The following is a 13,244-nucleotide window of genomic DNA, read 5'->3' as shown; positions in this document are numbered from 1 at the left end:
GGAGGTGGTTGGGAAGGGCTCACACTTAACCTCAAAGGGTAGTGACCAGAGTCCATACAAAGGGGCTGATTACCTTCCACTGATAGTCTGGAGCCTGGGCAGACCTGAAAGGGGGACATGTGCAGTTCACAGGACATTTTTGTAGTCATCCCCCACATCAAAGGCACTTTCTGGTATAAGCACAGGGTCCCTGACCCACTAAAATCAGTACACTTATGGCAGGGCCGGCTTTAGGGCGGTGTGAGCAGTGCAGCGGCACCAGGTGCTGACCTGGATTGGGGGGCGCTGACCTAAGAGGATGCTGTGTTTAGCAATGACTTACGAAATTTGTGATTTGAAAGCACCTGTCGAAAAGTTCCTTGTGCATCCAGCCTTCAGGGAACAATTAAAATGTCAAGATACCTCTTGTGATTAATGTTCCTGCTAGGGAGAGAGATGGGAGTTTTGCCTACCTACAGTTTTGACTTGCCATAAAGTAGCGCAGAGGGTTAATATGTCTGCTGCGAAGAGCAGAACTATATTTTTTGTGGATAGCTGAGTGGATTCGTTAAGTTGCCTTTACTTGTGCTTTAAAACAAATTAATGTATGTGCAAAGAAGGCTATGGAGAGATGAGGGGCACATTTGCTGGGTGGTAATGAGTGGATCCAAGGAGGTGGTCATGGGGTGGAGGTGGCAAAAATGACTGTCCCACAGGGCGCCACAAGCGCTTAAGCCGGTCCTGACTTCTGGACTCAAGGAAACTCTGCTGGTGTAAAGACTGCTGTGTGCCAGGATTGTCACTCTGCCAGAAGTGACTGTTCCCAGGGACTGCTGCTGTGCCCTGTTGTGCTGCCCTGCTGACTGCTGATCTCTGCCCTGCACCCCAAGAACTACTCATCCCTTCCAGAGTACCTCCAATGGCTTGCTTGCTTGCCCCCGGTTCCACTGAGGAGGGTCTCTTGGGACATCAAACACCCCCCAAGTGGCTACATCACATATGGCCATCCCGCTGAACAGAAACTTTAGAGCGGCTACATTGCAATTCGCTGCGGTGCATAAACCTACAAGCGGCCTCATTGCAACCTGCTGCTGCCATGTACACACCTCCATGTGGCCTCACTGCAGCCCACTGCTGCTGTGCATAAACCTCGAGGTGGCCTTGTGATTGCCTGTTGCCTGCTGAGCAGAAACTTCGGAGCAGATTATCTTTCTGATTGCCACCCTGCCCGCACCTGAACTTCGAAGCAGCCCCACTTCATTTGGCCAGCCACTTCACATGGACTCCATTGCAGAACCCCTTCAGGTTGCTGCCCACGCTGACCAGGTAATCAAGGCACACTGCCCATGCTTGCCTTACTGGGCTCAGTCACCCCCTGCTCTCTGTCACAGCGCTGGCTGCCACGATACCACTTACCGCTAACCTGCGGTCGCGGAGGTGCCTTGCCTGATAACTGCAGACCTGAATGGGCTGAGCGCTTCTGCTGCGCTCCCTGCAATTGAGAGAATTTCACCATTGTAACAGTGATCCAAACCTTGGGTCAGTATTAAATGACCCTGACGCGTCTTTGCTGCGCTCATTGCAGAGGGGCACACAAACTTCACTGAACTTCCATAAAGGCTCTAAAACTAGCCCTGCATAAACTATTTTTTTGATACTCTATTGGATGTTTTATTGTGTTGGTCTTGATTCATTCAGATAAAGAATCTCCATTTTGTTATTCAAACCTGTTTGTAGTCTTTTAGTGGGTTTGTTACTGTATTTACTGTATGCGTTTTGCACAAATACTTTACACATGGCCTTCTAAGTTAAGCCTGCCTGCTCTGCGCAAGGCTACCAGAGGGTGAGCAGAAGCTAATTGATGTCATGCAATTGACTTGCCCTGACTAGGATTGTGGTCCCTGCTTGGACAGGGTGCATTCCTCTGCCAAAGAGAGACCCAGTTTCCAACAGGCTGCCCAACAGAACAGGGGCAAAAAGATTCAAAATGGATCCTGGGGGAAGCTGGTCATGGCCTGTCGAAAGAAAGTTACAAGGGTCTTCTGGGCTGTCGCCAATAACACTAACTCCTAGGGTGTTAAAATGAATTATTTTATTACCACCATTAGCCTCGAGGATTGAGTTAACTACTTCAAAATACTATATGGTTCTGATATTCCCTCACAGCTCGATGAGGAGGAGGTGGTCTTCGCCCTAGCCTTGGAATTCGACCTCAAACAAATCTGTTGTTAAGAGTTCATCTAGTAAGGCACCAGAACTGGATGGGGTGCCCTTGGACTTGCATAAATCACTCTCAGAATTTTGGGCTCCGTTGCTGTGCCACTGTTTTAATTCCCTTTTTAAATCGGGGCTCCCAGAGTCTTAGCACTCTGCCATCATAGTGCGAGAGTCATGTTGGAGCGCCCTCTATCTTGGGTCAGGGAGTCTGGTACGCTGTCAGAGGTGCAGTACCATTTCCATGAAAGGCTGGGAACGGTGGAGAAATTCTTGAATTTGCATCTGCTGATTAGGAAAAATTCCATTGCTAAGCAGGGCTCCATCTGCCTGGCCTTCATGGACCTGTTCTGCGCCATTCACAGCGTGGTGAGATCTAAATTGTGCGAGATCCTGGCTAACATTGGGGTTGATGGCGGCCTAGTGGAATTCCTCCAAGTACTACATCATGATTTATTAGCCACGGTGTAGTATGGTCCATCAGGCGATCGTAGTGATAGATTTAAGCTGGGGAAGAGGGTGCATCAGGGCTGTGTCTTGTCCCCTCATTCTTTTTCTTTTGTATATTACTGGCTTAGCATAGACCTAGCCAAAAGAATCTGGGATGCCCCCTTAATTGGTAATAAAAAAACGCGGACGATGCTGTAGTACTTGCCAGAACCTCTAATGGCCTAAACACTCTTGTTTTTATTGAGTTTGTAAAGACAACAAGTAACAGCAATAGGAATCATATAGATTTCCCCATCACATCGCTTACATGCCAATGTAGAACACAGGATGTATCGTATTAAGGGTGGCTCTTATAAGGCTTAAGGTGCCCATTAAAATTTCTGTTGGGTCAAACTTACTAAACAACAATAGAAAGCAAACATTCAGAAGAAATCAGGGTACATGGATGACATTCAGTCTGCTCGAATCGTGGCAGGGATTAGTGAAAGCTTTTAGTCATTGCATCAGTCAGCAGGGGAGGTAACAAGTGTTAGGGGGGAGTTAATTTCCCAATTTCAGAACTGGGAAAGATGAAGCAACCTAGTGAGTGTAGGGCACACAGAACTCTGGATAGGTACGACACCAAGGGACCTCAGGAAAACTCATAATTCTGTCATTCTCTCCATTGTGAGAGCTTGCCATAAGTGAGCATGCCATTGTGCTATTGCTGGGGCCTATTTTTTCTTCCAGGCCGTGGCTAATGCCATTTTGGCTGCGCCCAGACATAGCCTCTATGACTACGAGTTTGGCATTTAGGAGTCTCATCCCGTAGTCCCAAAAGTGCAAACCCCACTGCATTTGGAATCGGGTATCCTAATGTCTTTGAATTGGGCAAGTATCTCAGTTCCAAAAAGATGGATTATCGGAAAGTCCCACCAGCTGTTGCAAAAATCCCCAAGTAGTCCACAACCCCTCCAGTAGAGATCAGTGGTCTTGGAAAGTTTTTTTTAAATTTAGTAGGATATAAATACCAGTCAAAAAGTATTTTGTAGTGTGATTCTCTCAGACCTACCTAGTGATTACATTTCGGAATATCTCTCCATAATTTGTTCCATTTCACTCGAGACCCATTATGAGTTTCCCGCTAGGATGATAGGTGGAAACTGAGGTTTCCGCCAGTCAGCCTAGTAGGAAACTAGCAGTAACATTGTTTCCAGCTCGAAACCTAGCCGGTGGCAATGTTGTCGCCTGCAGAGTGCACCAGCACCCTCGCAGTGTTCACTGTCTGCACAGCAGACACTGAACATGGTAAGGGTGCTTGGCAGGGGGACCCCTGCACTGCCCATGACCTCTACTCGCTGTTAGCGATCACCGGATCAGCGGAGACAGTGGAATCCTGATGAAGACCGCCAGCCTCGTAATGATGCCCATAGTATCCTATTAACTTTTCTCAATTATGCTGTCCTTCACAATTCGAATTTCTCACTTCTACCACCAGTGACTTTAGTTTTTCCCAGTGATAGTGTACACTAATGAGTTTTACTCCTCCTCAACTTATTTTCATGTATACAAATTTAGTTTAGCCCTGAAGAAGTCAGCCGCTACTCATGCAGCACTGACAAAACACGTGTTGGCATTGGCTTGGGTATTAAAACTGTATGGAGCTTCTTATGTGAACCGTGAATAAGAAGAAGTCAACTTGGAGAATATTGGCTAAGACGTTGAAATTACATCGAATTTCCTTTGACATATGAGGAACACTACGTGGTCTAATTGTGTGCTCAAAGTTATCAAAAAGTACTGTGATTAATTGAGGGAATCAGGGTGGTTTTTCTCCCTTCTTGAGCACCAGTTGCTACCATTGCTACCCTTTATATCACAGTTGGAACTTAGCAAGAGTGCCATTATTCCCAACCACACATTTGAACTCAGGTGATATCTTTTTTTGCCCAAAGGAAGGGTGCTGTTGCTGTCAAGGTCTCAATTTCCACTGTAGTGAATGTTAGATTAAGTAGAAATTATTTAGTCAAAGAAATTCTGAAGCCTACCACTTCTTCAAAGTGACGTTATTCCTCCAGGAGTGCTACTAGTGAGGGCAGGGGGTTAGTGAGAGTTAAGAGTACAACATCAGCAAGCAAGGAAATCTTATGTTTCACTTAGCCAAAGATGATCCCCACGATACTCAGTGTGGACCTTATTTGAGGCACTAGGGGTTTGATACTGAGTGCAAATAAAAGTGGGGATAAGAGGCAACCTTATTGCCTTCCCCTCTCCAGCTGGAGGAGTCTTGAACCCACACTATTCACCAAAATCCTAGACTGAGGTGTTGCGTAATTGGCCTGGATCATTGCTATGAATCGGTCGCAGAAGCCATAGAGTTTAAAAGTGGGGAATAGGAATGGCCAGTCTACCTGATCACATGGCTTCTCGAAATAGAGACTTAACATTACGGCAGGTATGTTTTTGTTAGTGGCCTTCTCCATTAGCTGAAGCACTCTCCTCAAATTATCATTTGTCTGTCTTTCCTTTATAAAGCCAGGTTGATCTGAGTGGATCAAACCCAGCATCAGGTCATCCAGTCTGGCGGCCAGAATCTTTGAGTAAAGTTTGGCATCAGGGTTAAGCAGCACGATAGGTCTGTATGAGCCGCAAGAAAAGTCCTCTCAGTGCCTCACTCATTGAAGGCGTGACGGCTCCTGACTCAGCTATGTGGTTAAACAGGGATGCCAGATGGGGGACCAGATCAGAACAGAAGGTTTTATAAAACTGGGCTGTGAGACCAACAGGCCCTGGTGATTTATGGACTTTCAAGCCTGCTATCGCCAATTGGACTTCCTCTTCCTTAATAGATTTGTTCAGTATCTCGTTCTAGGTATGAGTCATCCATGGAAGATCTATGTCTTCCAAGTATTCAATTTGGGTATCAACGTTGGTATGTTCAGCTTTATAAAGCCTCCAGTAACATTTGTTGAATATGTGGGCCATCTCTGTGCCTGAACTTGTAGGGTCAACCGATGTTCATGTAATATCCCAATATACTCCTTCACCTGTTTGACCCTGAGCTGCTGTGATAGATGGGGGTGTGACCTTATTACTCTGTTCCTAGGACACATGTTTAAGATGCAGTAGAGTAATTTCCATCCTGCTAGTGTAAATGGCATTAAGTTTGATTCACAAGGCTGTAACTTTTCTATGTAAGGTTAGCGTTGGGTGTTCCTTGTGTGTCTGTTCTGGTGTATGTAGTTCTGTTTCGAGAGCCAGACAGTCCTTCTCCCACTGTCTTTTGAGTGCTCTAGTCAGAAGGCACATTTCCCTCAAAGTACCACCTTGAACGCATCCCAATTAATAGCTGGAGTTGTATCCATAAGGTTGTTTAGTTTAAAATACTGCCTAATGGCTTTCCTGAGTTCGTCTGGAAAGAGACGATCTCTGACGGGAGAGCTCAGAAAGAACCAATGGTGGTACTGTGGTGTGGCACCCGGCCAGCCCAGCGTGGTCACCACCGGAGCATGATCAGAAATAATAATTGGGTGAATTGTCACAGCCTGCAAATCTTGTTCTGTTTTTAAATGAGCTGTCAATAAACGAAAATACATATTATTCTAATTACCAGAACTTCAGCTCTTCTGGGATATCTTGTGGATGCTTTTTTCTTATGAAATGTTTTTATGTAGGCTTTATGAATTTTTATGTTTTCACTTTGTGCATACTCATAATTGCTCTTTGAACATGTGGTAACTTTTGCTACTATCTATATGCACTTTACTTCTCTTTATGTTAGTTGGAAGTAGGCTGAACAAAGGACCCGACAAGAACTGGCCTGGACTCACTACATTGTTGGATTTATGACATCTTTTATAACTACCTGTTTGCTGAACTTATATTTTGTATCTCCACCTGGTGTTTTTATGTGCTGTATTTTGCACAATGGAATGATACAAGTATATTATGCATCAATTTTCTCCACTCAACTGCAGCAGTTCTGAGTGCGACACACACTGGTTCCGAATGAGATGCACGGCTGCTGTTCCTGCAGTAGTCAATGCATCGATTCCGAAGGTGATGCACTCCATGCAATGATGGCTCATGCGAAGGCAAAGGTGCACCTGTTCCAATGAGGATGCATGGCTTCTGGTTCAGGCAGCACTTTATACCCACTTCCAAGGGCCCAGGAGTGGATTGGCACCACTTGGCAGGGCAAGACTTACAGTCAGCAAAGTCTAAGTAGTGTAGCAGGATGAGTTGAAGTCTTTTGTGTCACTGAGACTGCAGAAAAAAAGGAGACCAGTCAGCTGGCCCTTGGAGTCACCCTGGGTTCTAGGTTGTAGAGATGTAGTTCCTTCTCACTCTCAGGCATGAGGGAAGCAGGCAGCAAGTCAGATCAGCAAAGTAGGAGTCCAGCAGAGAAGCAGCTCAGCACAGTGACAGTCCTTGCGGCACCACAGCAGTCTTTCCTCCTTGCAGAGTATCCACAGTGCGAGAAAGGTACTGAGTTGGTGGTGTCAGAGGTCCAGTTCTTATACCAAGTTGTACCTTTGAAGTGGGGAGACTTCAAAGAAAGGTCTTTGAAGTGCACAGAGGGCCTCAGTTTCTGCCCTGGCTCCATACTCACTACATGAGGTGTATGGAGCAATTTGTGTGTGGCAGGACCATGCCCATTCAGGTGTGTCAGTCCTTCCCTCACATCCTGCACAGGATGGCCCATCAGGATGTTGATGGCTTATCAGTCACACCTAAACTCCCTTTGTTTGTGGCTGTCTGCCCAACTGTCACCATACCCATGACGTGTATTGGAGACATGCAGTACCCAACAAATGGCTAAGGTAAAAAAATGCAAATTTTCTAAAAGTGGCCTTTTCACAACTGCAATTTATAATTTGACTTCACCATAAGTTGTGATAAAGTTTGAGTTCATAGACTCCAAACGTGACAAATTTATCTCTTCCAGATTGAGAGTTATACTTATAATATGTAAAACTGTAATCACAATGTTATCCTATGTTCGAGATAGGCCCTGCAATAGTGAAAAGCACATTGGATGTTTTTCACTACCAGGGCATGTAAAACTTAACAGTACACTTCCAGCCTTTTACATACATTGCACCCTGCCCTGAGAATCACATAGGCCCTACCTTGGGGGTGCCATATGTATTAAATGGAAAGTTTAGGCCTGGCTATAGGTTTAACATGCCAGGTCGACATGGCAGTTTAAAACTGCACACACAGGCTCTGCAATGGCAGGCCAGAGACATGGTTAAGGGTCTACTTATGTGGGTGGGACAATCAGTGCTGCAGAACCACTAGTAGCATTTAATTTACAGGCCATGGGTACGTGTAGTGCACTTTACTCGATGTAGAAAGCTGGCTTTTTATGTGGTATATCAATAACTAGATATACTGTGTAAAGAGTCTGTGAGTTCCCAAATCAGTAGACAGGGGCTTGCTATACAATCCCAAAGTACTCTGATTGAAGGTAGTGTGGTCAAGCATCCTTAGGCTTAACACGGAGGAGTGCAAGACACCCACAAATACACACAAATGTCAATAAATGAGACACAAGACTCAAAAGGGAGATCCACACCAATTTATAAAAATAGCAAGTATCTTCATATATGTTTAGGCATCAGAGAAAAATCATTCATGTAAGTACGTTTTTAAATAGGAATTATTTCACTTTAAAAAGTGGACAGTGCAGTTTCTGAGCTTTGCAATGTTGTCCTATGTCAGGAAAAACAACTTCTGCAAACAGGTAGAATACAGTGACTTACAGGACCAATCTCCAGGAGTTAAGGTGAGTCGTGGTCAAGGCAGCACCAGAGGTACACCACCAGTGGCACAGGGCCAGACGGGTGCAGGGTGCAAAACAGCATTGGGTGCCCAATGCGTTTCAACTGAGCTCGGCCACTGTGAAAAGAGGCTGCAGGCTCTGGCCAAGAAGCCATAGCGGGGCTCAGGCCTCACGATGCTGAGGCACAGGTAGGCACCTTTGGTCCTCTTCTCCATGGCCCAGGGACAATGAGTGCAAAGGTATCTTCAGGTGTTGAGTTCTCCTTACTGGAGCAGTCGTGGTAGAGGGGGATTGTGTGCAGAGGCTGCAGGTGTCGTCAGGGAGTTCAGGAGGGGTGAAACCACAATGAAGTCAGACGCTGGAGGGCTGGGGAACCTTGTTGGCACCGGTGGTCCACTTCAACTCAGGTTGGAGATGGCAGGTGCAGCGGCAACTTAAGGTGTTGGCTTTTGGCAGTTCCAGAGGCGTCAGAGTCAGTCCTTTAGGGTTTGCTGGAGAACAGGTCCACTGTTCACAGGTGGTCTTGAGTCTTTTTCAAAGGCAGGCAGTCCTCCCAGGTTTATGGAGACACAGCTGCAGGATGAGTCAACTTTGGCGCAGATTTTGAGAAGGGATGCAGACAGGCTGGTATGGTTGGTACAAGGTCAGCTGCTTCTTTTCTTCTCTTCTGCTTTCATGGCTCTTCAGTGTCTTCTTCCGTCAACAGGATCTGCTTCTCTGGTGCCAGGGGTTCCTTTAAATACTGAATTTAGGGGCGTTTGGGGGAGTGTAGTGTAGTAGCCAATGGGCTACTTATCCTAGGGGTCAGTACACCCCATATATGACCACTTCCTGTGGGAAGTGGACATAACCCTGTCTCAAAGATCCTAAATCTGCCAACAGCAAGATGTTCACATCAGACAGTGCACCTTAGGGGTGGCACTGACCTGAGGGGTGGAAACACCTCTCTGAATTCTGAATTTCCCACCTGTCCAGGTGTCATATGGACCCTGGGACAAGGTGGGAGAAGGTGGTCACCCTTGTGAGATAAGCCAGATCGGCATACCAAGGGCCTAGGCTTCTTTGAAGTTCCTTGCTTTTGAATGCAGATTTGCAGTTCATCCTGTTGGGTGGGGTGTGTAACACTCCTGCCAGAGTAGGCTTTGTGTTTGAGTGCCCGAGAGCAAAGACCCTCAACTTAGAGGGTCATACTCATGTCTTGTGGTGGCAGGCTGGCTCAAACTAGTCAGCGAGCCCACCAGAGGCTGCCAGGTTTTTCAGTGGGCAGCTCTAAGGCACCCTCCAGGGGCATGTATTGATGAATCCACCACTGAAATCACGGTGGGCTTATCAATATGAGATGTTTGATACCAAACATCCCTATCTTCAGTGAAGCCATCACGTAGATGTGGAACTTGTATTGATCAGTGTCCAGCACATGCATTTAAAATGGCTTCCCTGTCCACTTACAATGTCTAAGAATTGACAAAGACATAGCAGGGGGCTGTCTGCTCTTTCAGATATGCCCTCACATGTAATATAATTAACCATGCCTTAGGGCTGTCAGGCCTATTGTAGGAGTGGCTTACGTATATAGCATGAAGTGTTCGGGGAAATGGCACACAGGGATGTGTGGCATGTTGGCCCATATTTATACTTTTTGATGCAAAAGTGTGCGAACGCAGTTTCTAGTAAAAAAAGTTAATGCGGGCGAATGATATTTCCTAGCACCACCCGTGCGTCAAATTTGTATTTTGACGCACGGTGGCGCAAAGCACGTGTTAGAGTAAATTTGTTTTACTCTAACCATTGCGCCGCATCGTAAAGCAAAATGACGTTAACGCAGGGAAAATAACTCTAATCCGGTTTGCGATGTCGCAAACTGGATATGCGCCATTTCCACCGCATTAGTATCAAAAAGCGGCGCAAACGTAGCAAACAGTACTAAGGATCCCAAAAATTTATCCCTGAAGCCAGGAGAGACCCCAGAGAGACCCCAATCGACCAGGAACCAGCCAGGAATACACAGACAAGACCCAGGGGAGAGACAAGAAGAATAGGAAGTGCTGTTTCAGTTCAGAGGAGTATGAAATACTGGTCAGAGAGGTGACGGAGCACCAGCATCAACTTTTCATCATCTCAAAATTGCCAATTGGGAAGAGAGAGGCAATTTGGCAACAAATCGTCGACAGGATAAACAGTGTAGCAGAGGTCCGGAGAACTGTCACGGAGTGCAAGAAACACTGACATGACTGCAAGCGCAGGATGAAGAAAAAAATGGCAAGGAACAGGAAGGCAGCACTGCAGACTGGAGGTGGGAGTCCAGCACCCTAGGAGGCCCTGGACGAGACGGAGAAGATGGTGGCAGCAGTTATCCCAGAGGAGATCATCACATGAATCGCAGGACAGGACAGCGCAGACTACCAGGAAGCAACACATATGCAGGGTAAGTTGCATGGGGGACAAAAATGCCTAAATGTTAACTGCAAGCAGAGGGAGGTACATACCTACTACACAATGCATGTCAGCCATGGAAATCAGGCAGTGGAAAGGGCAAAGGTGCACCGGTGCATGGGCTGTGCAGCGGAATCCATGGGCACAGCACAACACAACACCAACAACCTTTGCATGGGGGAACTCCGCCATGCCAAGGCTGCTGGAAAGGCAAAGCCAGTCTAGGAGGGTAGGGTAAAATGTAAAACTGGGCTGCTGTCACAGGACAGCTGGTATTGTCAAAACGTGAACTAGGGGACAATGCCCAGTCTCAGGCCATTTACTCAAGCAGCATTTTCCATTGACAACAGTTGCCACTACCACCTGTGCTGTGTGTACTGGTCAAGTAGGAAATAGCACTTAGGTGCCCATGGAACAAACACAACCAAAATAGAGGGCTCGGGATGACGATGTGATCAATCCCCTCCAATTCCTAACAAAGTGTAAATCCTGTCAAATGCTCATGTCTGTAGGCGCAATAAACATCATGTATTGTTACTTACATAATTAAGTACACAGCAGTAATGTCATACCCATGTTGCCCATTCCAGGGTCTACCCTGTGACTGTGTTGCAATAGCTGCAATGCCACCTTGTAACATCTCAACTGCCATACTGCTAAGAAAACAGCATTGAGGGGGAGGACATATGTGTCTAGCTAGTGAAAGACACCCGCACAGTCATGAGAGGAAATGGAACACTTCCAGGCCCAACAGTTCAACCCAATGTAGCACACATTGGCAAACATCAACATGACACATTACCAATGCTGACACCTGTATCGTGTCATGCCAATGCAATACATGGTATGTGCTAGGTCTCAGCAATGTAAAGGTGTATGTGAAATATCATAGACTTGGTCAGTCCCATATTGATATGTGTGGTGCAAGTGGCATCAAAACACCCACAGGCATTGCAAGGCCTCACCATGATAATGGAAGTAGAGGGGGACAAGAAGGTGGCAAGACACAATTTGGACAGAACCTACACCTACAGGTTGTGACGCAGACAATTACCCAAACTGCCCACACTACATGTAACATGCAGGTAGGGCATAGGCCTGTGAGAATGCCAATATTAATGACAGGAACAATGAACAGGAACCAAGATTACAATGTTCCACTAATAGGAACTCAGTAAAGTCACATTACAACTGGCACAACACAGACACACTAATTGTACAATATCTCATTGCAGAGGACGATAGCTCTCCTGTAGATATGCCTGTCCTGGACTACCCTGATGACATGGATGATGAGCTGACAACCATTAGCCAGGAAACCCTCCAAGATGTCCTGGGAACCCTCCAGACCCCACCTTCAGTCGCAAGGAGGAACACAGATGTAGCAGCCATCATAGAGGACCCACCCACCACCCCAATTGTACGACCTGCCAGCTCAAACACAGCTGAGAACTCTGATGACACTGGTACCACCTTTGAGAGGACAGTAGTGGGAGTACAGGGGGAGCTGGCCAAGGAGGTGCGGGTGGGGATACAAAAGATGGCAACCAGCCTTGAGGGGATGCACATGCGCATAATGACAACAGCAGAGCAGTCAGCAGCCATGCAAGTCCAACAATCCCTACTGCAAGGACTACAACAGTGTGTGAGGGACTTCACCACAGCAGTTAGGGAGTTGCCACAACACCCAGCATTCCAAACAGTACACTGCGTGCATGACTACAATCATGACCCCCTCAGGGATGACCTGGCTGCCTACCACAGCGATGTAGTTGCTATAGTCAATAACCAGCAGCTCCTCCTTGCTGCAGTTATGCACTTAATAGCCCCACAGTTGGCAGCTACTGGGAATTTACAGTCCACTTCTTCAAACACTGAAGTGTGTGTTGCCCCCTCAAACCCACCACCACCAAGGGCAGAGGAGACTACACACACATCAGAAGATGAAGACGTGGAACAGATCTCCTTCAGCCGTAGGAGTACCCGGTAGCACCAGTCCATGCCACATGGGCAGTGATTTTCCTATGTCCTCTGCTTGATAACATGCCAGTCTTGCTACAGTTGGTAACATGCACTGTTCTCCAACACACTGTTTACCTTACCACTATGGACTGCAATTGTCTTTCTCTATCTAATTTGCAATTCATGTTCCTCTGCACTGAATGACACTCCATTACAGCATGTCCAATGACATGTCCCTCACCATTGCATTTGTGTTGCGTCACAGTAGAAGGCGTCAGACTAATGGATTTACAATCCCGTACTATGTAAATCTTGCACTACAGCACTTTAAAATAAACAGCAACTACACAAACACTTTGGGGGTGATTCCAACTCTGGTGGGCGGCTACCGCCGGCCGCCAGGCGGAAACCGCCATTTGGCCGCCATGCTGCAATGGTC

The sequence above is a fragment of the Pleurodeles waltl genome, chromosome 10 (assembly GCF_031143425.1).
Source record: "Pleurodeles waltl isolate 20211129_DDA chromosome 10, aPleWal1.hap1.20221129, whole genome shotgun sequence".
In the NCBI taxonomy this organism is placed as follows: Eukaryota; Metazoa; Chordata; class Amphibia; order Caudata; family Salamandridae; genus Pleurodeles; species Pleurodeles waltl.
This window is presented reverse-complemented; position numbering follows the sequence as displayed.